Genomic DNA, 12752 nt, shown 5'->3' with positions numbered 1-12752 from the left:
GTTGATACAAAAAGGTTGCACTCGCAGAGTATTAATGGTCAACAAAATCATTTCATGCCAAGTGTTTTTAAACAGGTTAAAGAAAATAGAAGTGACTTCTTATACTGTATCTTCTTTTAACGTATCTAAGTTCTTATAATATAAAATGTTTTGTTTTTTTACAAACCAAGTAGAGCTGCTTGTATGAAGTTATCTGAATATCTAGGTGAGTTTCACCTTCCATCACTACTCTACAAATATAAAGGATGGCATCACCACTACTAGAAAGATTTCTCTCTTTCTCTCATATCCTGATGAAAGATGTATTAAAAAGGCATCTGAAACGTTGATTGTAAACAAGTTGTTGCAGTGAATTTATGTTTTAAATCTGGGGAGTGCCGCCGATATATGGACATTATTGTTTGGATACCACAAGTTTCCAGGAGGGCACCCAGGTAATATACTGTCACTTTGAGTGGAGTGGCGGTCAAAAAATAAATAAATATATATATCTCTATCTTATTTTTGCCGGGACTCCGCTCAAAATGACAGTATATTATATAGTATATTATATTATATACAGTAATATTTATCCTAGCTTTCCATGCCTTTTTTCACCTCCCTTTCTTCATGCGTTCAATACTTTTCCCTGTGTCATTTCACATTTTTACACATAACTTTATGGATATTTATTGTTTGATTTCTTTGCATCTGTGGATTGCATGGGTTGTTGCTGACACTTGGTGAAAATTTCATTACAATAGCCCCATTATAAATGTATTTACTGATAAAAATGTTGATGTGTTCAATACTTATCTTACCCGCTGTATGTGTATATATATATATATATATATATAAATATATATATATGACTGTATATTATAACGGATGTGTAATACTGTACATAGAGCAATGATAGTTTGCACACATCTTATAAAAACAGAAAACCAATGCAATAACTGAATCCTTGTTGATAAAAGTATAAATATTTTAAGGTACACAGTTTATGTTGCCTAGTTTTTGTTTACATGGATTTTGCAACATTAATTCAAGCATGCTATATCAATGCAGTAAGAAAGATAACAAACTCATGATACTTTCAAAAGATCATCTTTTATTGAGTTTACACAAGTCTGTGCATTTTGCCAGGCATCAAGACTGTCGTAACTGGAACCTGTAGACTTTGGTAAACAAAATAAAGAATAATAGTCTTTTGATAGTCCCATGAGTGTGAGTGCTGTAATCTTATTTCAAACTGATATATCATGTCTACTGGTGTCATACCAGAATAAAAAAATGTAAGGTATTCATTTCCATAAGTTGTATAACATTTGTGCACTCTGCAATTTATTTAATCATAAATGCATAATTTGAACGTTGTTGTTGTAGCTAATATTTTGGACCATATATGGGATACTATTCTTGCCATTTGAACCAAAATTTATTCTGTAATTAATAGGTCTTTTTTTTCTATTGAGAATAATGAACCAATGAGATAAAATATAGAAAGTAATACAGTGTAATACCATTACTATAAATTGGAAATCTTCTTTTATTCCATTACTAAATGTGAATTTTATTTTAACACATTGTTCAGCCTTCATTAGTGACATGCAGAGCAGTCAAATTGTCTCTCTAAGTTAATTTCTCATTTCCACTTTTGCCATGCTTACAAAACTTTCATTACTTCAGCAGATGGAGTGAATACTCCAAAGAGTCCAAGTGAATTTCCTGCAATTTTATCTCAACACAATTTTTAAAAACTATTCAAGTCAATCACTCCAGCTTGTTTACAAGACAAAACGCAACAGGGTAACACGTTAAATGTGCAACATCACATAGAGCTGGAGCAGCAGGGAGCAAACTGATTTGAGATGCTGAACACTAATTAGTAAGAGCTCTAGAATAAAGAATACTTTCGAACAGTATTTATTTGCAGTTAATTTTTGTAGGGATACGAATTTGATGGAAGTAAAAAGTGTCAATTAGCATGTCAGTTCTTTATTAATGAAAAAACTGTGATCGCTAACAAATTTTATGCAGTAAAAAAAGAATTAAGAAAAAAAATGTGCATTGGCTCCAAACCGATTTAAAAATCTTGACGAGCAGGTATGTATGTTTTTTTATTAACGACAGGAAATAAAACATAATAATACCTTGTGATAAGTTAATAATTGTTCGGAAATTGTTTTTACACCACAACTCACTAATGGGCAATAAATTCAGCTTCAGAGGTGACTAAGCTACACATAAAACATAGCTTACCCACAGCAATTAGGAACTTAGTAATGCTACATATAAATATATATATATATATATATACTGTGTATATATATATATGAGGGTCAGAAAGTAAACAGAATTGAGTTGATTCAAAATCAGACAGAATTTAATTTGTTCATAGGTTATGCTATATGTCAATGATTTATTATTGTACCATTTATCTTATGCAAACCTCTGCGCAAGTTTATTGTCTACTGTCTCTCATCCAACCAATAAAATTTTACTTAAAAAAAAATCCTACAAAACTTTTTATTGCAATTTAAAGGATGTTACAGTATGTTGATATTTTTTTTAGAAACTAATGAAACAGATTTTATTCAGAATAAAAGAGGAAAAGAATTAAAATTCTTCAAAAAACAAAAACAACTCTTGAACAATTACTGGACTATCAAAATAGAATTATTAAACAAGCAGATAAAAATGGCATTACTTCTACTAAATATAGATGAATACACTGAAGAGGTGCAAAGATTATTAGGTGATGAGAAATGATTAGCCAGGACCTTACACAGGGCTTTATTAATTCTCTGAAACTTGTAAAGAATGTGGCTTTCCATAAAGGTATTCTTAACAAAAGATGACCATGATAATGTCTATGTTTGCCCATAATTCAGTTATTCCTGTTTTTTTTTTAACTAACAAAGAAACTGTACATAATTTCCTGCAGCTATTGATTCTTTTATATTCCATGCCTTAGAATATGCAGAACTTCTTTAAGAATACCTGAGTTAAGTGGATTTATATCTCAAGGACATTACAGTTATATTAAAATATACTTTTTATTGGAATGATGAATCTCTGTGAGTCACTATATCTAAAATGTTATTTTATTCCATAATTATTTTAGATATTTGAACAGTTTTATCATTTAATGTGCATAACAGTTCTAGGCAGAGCCAATGCTGATTACCCAGAAATATCCAGACCAGGTCAATGCATGTGATGTAAAGCCCCATTTGGCACCTTAATGAGCATGCACAAAAGAGGCACCACTGAACATGTGCTGCTTCCCCATATCCTATTTTTCACAAGACTAAACTTTTAGAAAATGACAATCTTATTGCTTATTCTAACAAGTCAGTTGAAATGTAAAAAAAATAACCAAAAAGGTGTTTTTTCATTGAAGTTTTAATATTTTTTTTTTTAAAAAAACCTTTGTGTGCCTGTTCAAAAATTTTAGCTATAAGTATTCTGTGTGTTTACTAAAAAACAATTGCACTTTAAAATAATATAAATTTTTTAAATTTTCACAGTCTCGATTTCAATGCTAACCAAATTTAGGAATAATATCGCAGCCGAACAAGGCCTACCATATTAAATTAAGGGGACCCTTTTCTTGGCTTGACACAACATGGGAGAGATCTGGACTTTAGTCCCTCCCCCACCAATCACAATAAATAAATACAGCTGGGAGTGTTCCCCAATTTAATTACATAACCTATAAAAGTGTATATATTTATTATATCCTCATGTTCAAATTTAGAAATAGCTGTGTCAATCAAATGTTGTTAAGCTTGGAAGTTCTGAGTTGCCAATTGTGACTGTGTGCAGAATCATGGTGCTGGCCTCGATTATTGCTTGACACTTAAATATCAGTTGTCAGTCATGATCAATTCTTATTCATTCTGTTGCCTGAGAAGCAACCAGAAACAAACATTTTATTTACCCATAAGACCTTCCTTCTCTTACACATACATGTGTCTTGGACTGCTAGAAAAATAATTGCACAGCTGTTACAAAATTCAACAACCGGGCTGTTAACAAACCAGCTCTGTCACATACTGCCTGTTTTTAATTTCCTGTACTGACTGACTGTAGGTTGAAAATTATGTTTCAAGATTGGCTTATTGGCATTCAAATTCAAGTATAATCATATAATCATGGTTCTAGATGCTTGATGCATTATCTGATTCCCTATACTCCCTCTTGATCACTTTAATTTGCAGATAAAGAACTACTAACAGCAATTTGAATATCCTTTAACTACAATTGAGGGCTGAGCTTTTAGCTTTGCGGTTCCTACTCCTTGAAGCTTGTGGCCTACTCTCTAGAAAAACAAACTCAAGACTTACCTTTTTATTGAAGTACTGTAGTTCAATAATGCACATTGGCCCTGATTCAGAGCCGGACGCAAGTGGCTGCTCGTTCGCTCCGAGCGATGTTTGCCCAACTGCGCATGCGTACGGATCGTAATACGCATGCGCGAACCACTCAGTGCGGCCTAAATTCATGTGCTCGCAAAATAGCGAATGCCTGATAATTTGAGTGACAGAAAGAGGCGTATGTGGGTGGTAACAGGGGAAGGTGCTTGAAAACGGGGAGTGGAGATCCGATCGCAGGCGTGCTTAAAGGTCAAAACGGGCGTTTTATGGGTGTGCATAATTAAAACAGCAGCGTCATTGACCACGTCACTGGGTTATTTTATAGCCAGAACTGCTCGCAAAATTGTGGTAGCAAAAACCAACCACAAGAATAGCGAGCAGTTCATACCCTGGACGATGTACTCGATTAATCTAATAAATAACGGACATGACGTAGGATGCGAGCGGCCAGGGGGCGTATTTTTCCAAAAAACGAACGCAAGTTTTGTTCGCTCGTTCAGACCTAGAGGCGTGAACAGAAAGCAAACAGCAAACGGTTCATTTGAATAGCCAGTTAGCCACCCCTTGTTTTAGAACGAACGACCGCAAATAGCGATTGGCTCTGAATGAGGGCCATAGTGCGCTATGTGCAATCAAATTAAAACAGTTTGCGTTAGCAGGTTGCTTGAATGTGAAAGTCCTTCCTCTAAATGTTTAAATTGGGTATTCTTCTTTTAAACTGTATGAAAGTTTAAAAGAACAGTTTAAAGAACTGTTTAAAGAGCTGTTTAAATAACAGTTTAAAAGGGGTCCTGAGTTCTTTTAAACTGTCATAGGCCCTCATTCAGAGCCACTCGCTATTTGCGGTCGTTCGTTCTAAAACAAGGGGTGGCTATTCAAATGAACCGTTCACTGTTTGCGGTCTGTTCACGCCTCTAGGTCTGAACGAGCGAACAAAACTTGCGTTCGTTTTTTGGAAAAATACGCCCCCTGGCCGCTCGCATCCTACGTCATGTCCGCTATTTATTAGATTAATCGAGTACATCGACCAGGGTATGAACTGCTCGCTATTCTTGTGGTTGGTTTTTGCTACCACAATTTTGCGAGCAGTTCTGGCTATAAAATAACCCAGTGACGTGGTCAATGACGCTGCTGTTTTAACTATGCACACCCATAAAACGCCCGTTTTGACCTTTAAGCACGCCTGCAATCGGATCTCCACTCCCCGTTTTCAAGCACCTTCCCCTGTTACCACCCACATACGCCTCTTTCTGTCACTCAAATTATCAGGCATTCGCTATTTTGCGAGCACATGAATTTCGGCCGCACTGAGTGGTTCGCGCATGCGTATTACGATCCGTACGCATGCGCAGTTGGGCAAACATCGCTCGGAGCGAACGAGCAGCCACTTGCGTCCGGCTCTGAATCAGGGCCATACAGTTTAAAAGAAGATACCCAATTTAAACATTTAGAGGAAGGACTTTCACATTCAAGCAACCTGCTAACTCAGATTTGATTGCACATTTAGGAATTTTTTATGTGCAGTGTTCTCCCCAGGCTGTTTTCTGCGGGCGCATCGCCCGGCAGAAACAGCCTGCCACCCGGCACTTTTCCCCGCTGACCCCCGCTGTGGAACACTAGCCTCTGAAGTGACCGGAGGCTAAAGAAGTCTCCGATCACTTCAGAGGCCAGCGTTCCCAGTGATGCACTGCGTGGGTGACGTCATGACGTCACCCGCGACGTGAGGAGCCTTCCCCCGCACGTCTGCTGGATCTAGTTAGATCCAGTCAGTGCGCGGTAGCAGCAGCAGCAGCGGCGAGCGGGAGACCGGCCAGCAAGTAAAGGTAAGTGCTGGGGTCGGGACCGGGACCAGTCTGGGGGCATTTTATAATGGAACCAGCCTGGGGGCATTTTATAATGGAGCCAGCCTGGGAGCACTGCACAAAGGGGCCAGCCTGGGGGCATTTTATAAAGAGCCAGCCTGGGGGCATTTTATAATGGAGCCAGTCTGGGGGCACTGCACAAAGGGGCCAGCCTGGGGGCACTGCACAAAGGGGCCAGCCTGGGGGCATTTTATAATGGAGCCAGCCTGGGGGCATTTTATAATGGAGTCAGCCTGGGGCACGGCACAAAGGGGCCAGCCTGGGGGCATTTTATAATGGAGCCAGCCTGGGGGCATTTTATAATGGAGCCAGCCTGGGGGCATTTTATAATGGAGCCAGCCTGGGGGCACTGCACAAAGGGGCCAGCCTGGGCGCACTGCACAAAGGGGCCAGCCTGGCGGCACTGCACAAAGGGGCCAGCCAGGGGGCATTTTATAATGGAGCCAGCCTGGGGGCACTGCACAAAGGGGCCAGCCTGGGGGCACTACACAAAGGGGCCAGCCTGGGGGCACTAATTAAGCCTGGGGGCACTGCATAAAGGGGCCAGCCTGGGGGCACTGCATAAAGGGGCCAGCCTGGGGGCACTACATAAGGGACCAGTCTGCAGGCACTACTTCAGCCAGGGGGCACTACATAAGGGCAAAGCTAAACTACAGGGAGCAATGCATAAAGGGGAAAACTACAGGGGGCACTGTATAAAGGGCACAAATACAGGGGGCACTGCATAATGGGCACTTTTGACTGAGAGCCAGTGGGGGAGCAGCCTGAGACATGTTGGGCTGGATTGGTCTGGGAGATACCCCTTTTCCCGGCACGCGCATAACTGCGAAGGCCCCCACCTGGCTACTTTTGGATGCCACCCGGCTGGAAAAAATTTCTGGGGAGAACACTGATGTGTTTATGTTGTATTGGTTCCTTCTAACAGAGGTTCCTCCTGTAGTGCTGCTTATCTTCTAAGCGCAAAATGTAGGTATTTTTTTTTATATTATATATATATATATAATATAAATATATATATATGGAATTGAGAGCAAGAAAGAAGAGGCGCCACATAGTGCATGAAACTATAAAACAGATTTTATTGCAGACAGCGGACATAAAACTCGTTCAATGAATATGCGTACCACAATCAGCGGTCAGATACCATCGCGTTTCGTCATCGACTTCGTCAGCAGCCTCCTGACGAAGTCGATGACGAAACGCGTTGGGGCGTGTTTTGGCGTTGCTTTCCATTACTGGTCGAATAGCCGACGGAGTCCCCGGAGACGTTCGGGTGATATTCAGGCTTCTTCATTTTTATTACTTGCGATGGTATCTGACCGCTGATTGTGGTACGCATATTCATTGAACGAGTTTTATGTCCGCTGTCTGCAATAAAATCTGTTTTATAGTTTCATGCACTATGTGGCGCCCCTTCTTTCTTGCTCTCAATTCCAGATAAACCAATATCCGCTTGGATCCGGGTTTTAACGTGGGGAAGACGCCGGCCTGTGTGGTACCTGTGGCCTGTGCTATATCTGGCGTCTGTGACACAGATTTACTTTGTTCCAAAAATCCATCTATTTATTGGATTCTAAAAAACTTTTCACAGTATTATATGTGTTTATGTATTGATTGATTGATTTGCGCACTGAATTTACTGTATTTATATATATATATAAAATCAATATTAGACTCCAAGTTACTTGGTCCTCTCTGAGCCAAGGATACCACACAGAGAAGAACTGATTCGACAATTAAGCAGTCCATGTTCTTAATACAGGTTGAGTCTCCCATATCCAAAATGCTTGGGACCTGGGTTATTTTGGATATCGGAATATTCCATATTTTGGAATATATGCATACCATCAAATACCAACAAATTAGGGATGTGCAGGCTCGGTTTTACTCGGATTTACTCGGTTCTTATCGCCACTTTACCGCAAATTCGGATTGATTATATTGGCTATCCAAAACACATGATAGGCGATAGCCAATAAAAAGATCCGAGTAAATCCGAGTAAAACCGAACCCGCTCACCCCTACAACAAATGCATGCCGCCTTTCTTGCCAACTGATTACTTCCTTCCACTCCCGCCTCCAAGATATTAAGATTTTGCCTGCGCTACTCCCTACCTTTGGAACTTTCTCCCTCTCCCTATCAGACTCTCCACCTCTCTACAAATCTTCAAACAGGCTCTCAAGGCCTTTCAGCTCTCATCCTAATCCAGTTCATGCTCTTTCCCCCCTATCTACCCTATCTGTGTCACGCCTGTCTGTCTGCCCCTCCCCTTTAGAATGTAAGCGCTCACGAGCAGGGAACTCTTTCCTCATGTGCTTCTCCTTACACTTTCTTCTTCTCCTTTCTCCCCACAAGGGCACCTAACACTTGACTGCTAACTCCCTGCTGCTTATTGTGAGTGTTTTAATCACTACAGCAGAAATGTATATAAACCATTTCCTGGTCCTGCACTAATGTACTGTAAGTTACTCGTTTCTTGTTCACTTATTAGTTCATGTACTCTGTAAGGTGCTGCGGAACACTTGTGGCGCCATATAAAGAAAGGATAAATCACAGAATGTATTTATGTTTCATATACACCTTATACACACAGCCTGATGGTCATTTTATATAATATTTTCAATAATTGTGTGGCTCAAACAAAGTTTGTGTACATACATGAAATTCATTTATGTTTCATATACACCTTATACAAAAAGCCTGAATATAATTCTAAATAATTTTGTGCCTTAAACAAAGTTTGCGTGCATTGAACCATCAAAAAGCAAAGGTTTCACTATTTCAGTCATGCTAACACAAATTCTGTATTTCTGAATATTTGGATATGGGAGACTCAACCTGTACAGTGATAACCACATCCAAAATAGGGCATTATCTCTAACTAGATTTGAATATCACATACTGGGCCTGATTCAGACCCGCTCGCGAGCGCACAGCGCTCGCAAGCTGGTCGATGGTCCCCCACTGCGCATGTGCACGCCGGAGCGGGTGTGCATGAGACCCGGCCGGCGACGGGCGCTCCGTCGCAACAGGTCTCGCACCAAAACAGGGCAGCTGTCGATTGTGATTGACAGCTCGCCCCGTTTTGGAGGCGGGCAGGGGGGTGGCTGGCCAACCGGAGGCATTCCCGAAGGAACGCCTGCCGTTTGGGGGCGGCTTCAGTAGTGAGCGTCCGGCTCTATTAGAGCCGGAAGCTCACTGGGGCTTGCGATGGACGAGACCCTACCACAAGGGTCTCGTCGCAAGCCCGATGGTCGCGACCATTGCGACCATCACCTGGCCGCTTGCAAAACCTGTGGCTGATCACCCACAGCTTAGCGAGTGCACAGTAGGTCGGCTCTCAAAGAAAAAATGCCGACCCTGATTCAGAGCGAGCACTCTGAAAGAGCGTCCGGCTCTGAATCAGGCCCACTGTCCACCTCTCTGTCGGTGCTCCTTACGGAGATGTCAAGTATTCTTGTTTCACTATGCATATTTAGACATTGCCAATTCCGGCTGGTCCAGGCATAAAAATGTAAGTGACATTGCTCTGTTTGATTTTGCCAAATCCTTGATGCCTGGATGCAGTGTAGATCCTTCTTTCATCAAAATGTGTACTCGGCTGTAGCTAGGGCAGCTAGTTAGGGCTCCATTAGCCAATCAGTGGCATAGTGTCTCGGGTGTGAGATAAATCACAAATTGGACTGTTTTTAAACATATCAAATCTCTGAAATTCACCACTGCTGAAGGGCATTGGCAGAAGCAAGTACTGACTGCAGCTTACCAGACCCTTGAGCAAAATCTTGATAAGGATCACAACTCTTGGAAAAAGGTGAGTAGACCATACTTATTGAAAACTGGCTTAGAAGTTCAGTATAAATGAGCTGGCATAGTTAGCAAGTTTATGAAAGTTATTTTCTAACATCTTTTCCCAATTATGCCAATTGTGCACAATCCATAGAGGGCTTGTTCATAGTATAATTGGGCAGATAACATTTCATTTATGATATACCTACAGAACAATATGTAAAAACATTGCACACACAGGGCCTTATTCTATGATTTACGCAATGCCAATATTTACACAGATCGAGCGATTGTTAGTCGATGCGCATACGCGAGTGTCACACTGCAAATGCGCAGCGAGTGGTTTGTAATTACACTCAAACAGAGAATTCATTGCAAAGTGAGTGACAGGTAGTCACAGATTGGGGGAGGTAACGCAGGGGTGGTTAGAAAAACACAGGCGTGTCTGACTGTTTAAATCCTGTGTCATGGGCGTGCATAAATTAGCTAGAGCGATCTTCTTTGCAGCATGAGAGCTCTCAGCACATCAGGAGGGCTGCAGTGTTTCACACAGGTCAGACTTGACTTACAAGCTGCGTGACTGCCCGATTTGCATCGATGTTACGATCCAGGATCCAGTTTTACAAACACAACTTCTCACATGATAACTAACACAATTACATGCAATTCCAAATGTCTTGGCTTTTATTGAAAGAGTGTTTACGTCGAAATGTTTTAACATATTTTAAATATTTCTGCATCATTGAGCTAGAGCAGGTTAAAGAAATGTGTTTTCCAAGTATTCAAAGTATGTTCTACAGTGAAAATGTACTCATGGGAAATGTTAAATATTTAATTATATTTTAAGTTCAATAACAAAAACAAAACTTTATTTATTGTACAGTAGATCTCTGGGAGGTGAATATGTACTGATGCTTGAAAAAAAAAATCTGCATTAGGTGAAATATAACATGGATGGTATACCAGTGGAAAGACTACATCATACTTGCCATCCTTTTGGCTGCCAGGTTGGCACTGTGGGGGGCGGGTCTTGGCAGAGGTGGGTAGGTCTAGGGGTAGTAGAGGGCGGTGCTTGCTGAGGAGGGTTGGTCTGGAGTCATGACACAGTGATCCCGTCATCATAGCCCTGCTAGGCAATGCTCAGATTACTGGCATTGTGGAGCAGGGGCGGAGCTACAATGTGGTGAATCAACGAGATCTGTATCATCGGCCGCCTGTGCCGATGGGTAATGTGCAATCACAGCAGGGCGCCCTCAACACCACGGTACTGCTCACCCCCAGTAGCATTGGGAAGTAAAGTATATCTAGACATAACAAGGTTCATGCAGACAGAACGGCTGGTCACAAGTCACAAGTAAAACAAAAAAATTGTACATGGAATATAAGGTGATAAACTCTCAAATTATCAATCTTGTTTCGGCAGCTCTATAAAGAAAAAAAAGTGCAGGGTTCACTAGTCACTTGTTAATGTAAATATTAGGAAGAGGAATTTTTGTTTGGGAATAATAAAAAGCATCACTCACAGAGAAGAGGGTAAATATAAAATTATTTAAATAAAGCCTTTTCTGCCTTGCTACTGTACTGTGTATTGCTTGACACATTACTATAATTATGCAGTACTGAAATCGAATGTACTTACAGCAAATAATGGGGTCAAATTGAAACTAAAATTTTTGATCATGATTATTTCAAAAAAGTGCGTCGGCAAAAAAGTAAAAAAAATTTCTGGAAATAGTCTATACTAATGTTAAATGTTTGTCAAAATTTTAAAGTGGGACGATAATGGGTTCATAGTTAAAAATAATTTTAAAGAATGGTAGTTTATTAAAAAAAAGCCAGGTGTATTACAAGTAGTAATAGGTAATAATAGATTTGATGACTTCATTAGTTTAATCATGTAAATTAAGTTGAATAGAAATACTTGACATTGTATTAGTCAGTCAACAATGTTAGCTGAAGATAGTTTGACAATGCCTCAGTGGTCTTTAAAGTGTCATCAGGAGACATGACATAAATTCTTCCAGTTGGAGTTATAGGGTCGACTTTGCATAAGACATCTATTAGAGGTATCCATAGTACATCAGGCTTCCTTGGATAGAAGAATGATGATGAAAGTCCAGCTGGATGAAGGAAGGTCATTTTTAATTCGTCTTCATCTTCATTCTTGTCCATCACATAAGCAAGCCACCATTTCTTGTTATACACAACGGATATATACCCATTTATATGTGTCAACTGGAGATTGTCTAGAGATTTTGTAACGAATACTGTAGATGATGTTGTTACCTTAGAAAAGGTATTCACAGATATTTTTTATGTACTTGAATCAACAGGTATAAAAGCATGATACTGTTGTGTTCCCTGAATAGTTACTGACTGGCTGATATGATCATTCAAAAATGTTTCAGACTCAATATAGTCTTCTTGCGTTGTGAACGTCAAATTAATTTCAGATATATTTTCTACTGCCCATTCATAAAGTTGGAGAGGTGTGAGGATTTGGTTCTCATATGGTCGTTGTAGGCTGGCTCTAGCTGCCAGTCTCTTGACTATGCCGCCAACTCCATCACAGGGTCTTTTCCCATGTGCTGTGGCCTGCAATACAGAGTATGATTCCTGACCATTGATTCATGAGAACAATGATTCATGAGCATGATTCATAAACAATGCATTAACATTATTGAAGATCATTATTTATTTTCTTGCAAGCATTGTTCATTGTTTTTAGTTAATAAAGTT

The 12752-nt window shown here is 40.1% G+C and overlaps 1 protein-coding gene across 2 annotated transcripts in view; it reads right to left on the bottom strand.

The window, feature by feature from the left end:
- Positions 1-12752, bottom strand: part of TUSC3 (tumor suppressor candidate 3) — a 293630-nt gene that overhangs the window by 139966 nt on the left and 140912 nt on the right. The gene's annotated exons all lie outside the window — the stretch shown is intronic.

This window comes from Taudactylus pleione, unplaced genomic scaffold (genome assembly GCF_031769625.1).
Source record: "Taudactylus pleione unplaced genomic scaffold, aTauple2 ptg000218l, whole genome shotgun sequence".
Taxonomy (NCBI): Eukaryota; Metazoa; Chordata; class Amphibia; order Anura; family Myobatrachidae; genus Taudactylus; species Taudactylus pleione.
This window is presented reverse-complemented; position numbering and strand designations above follow the sequence as displayed.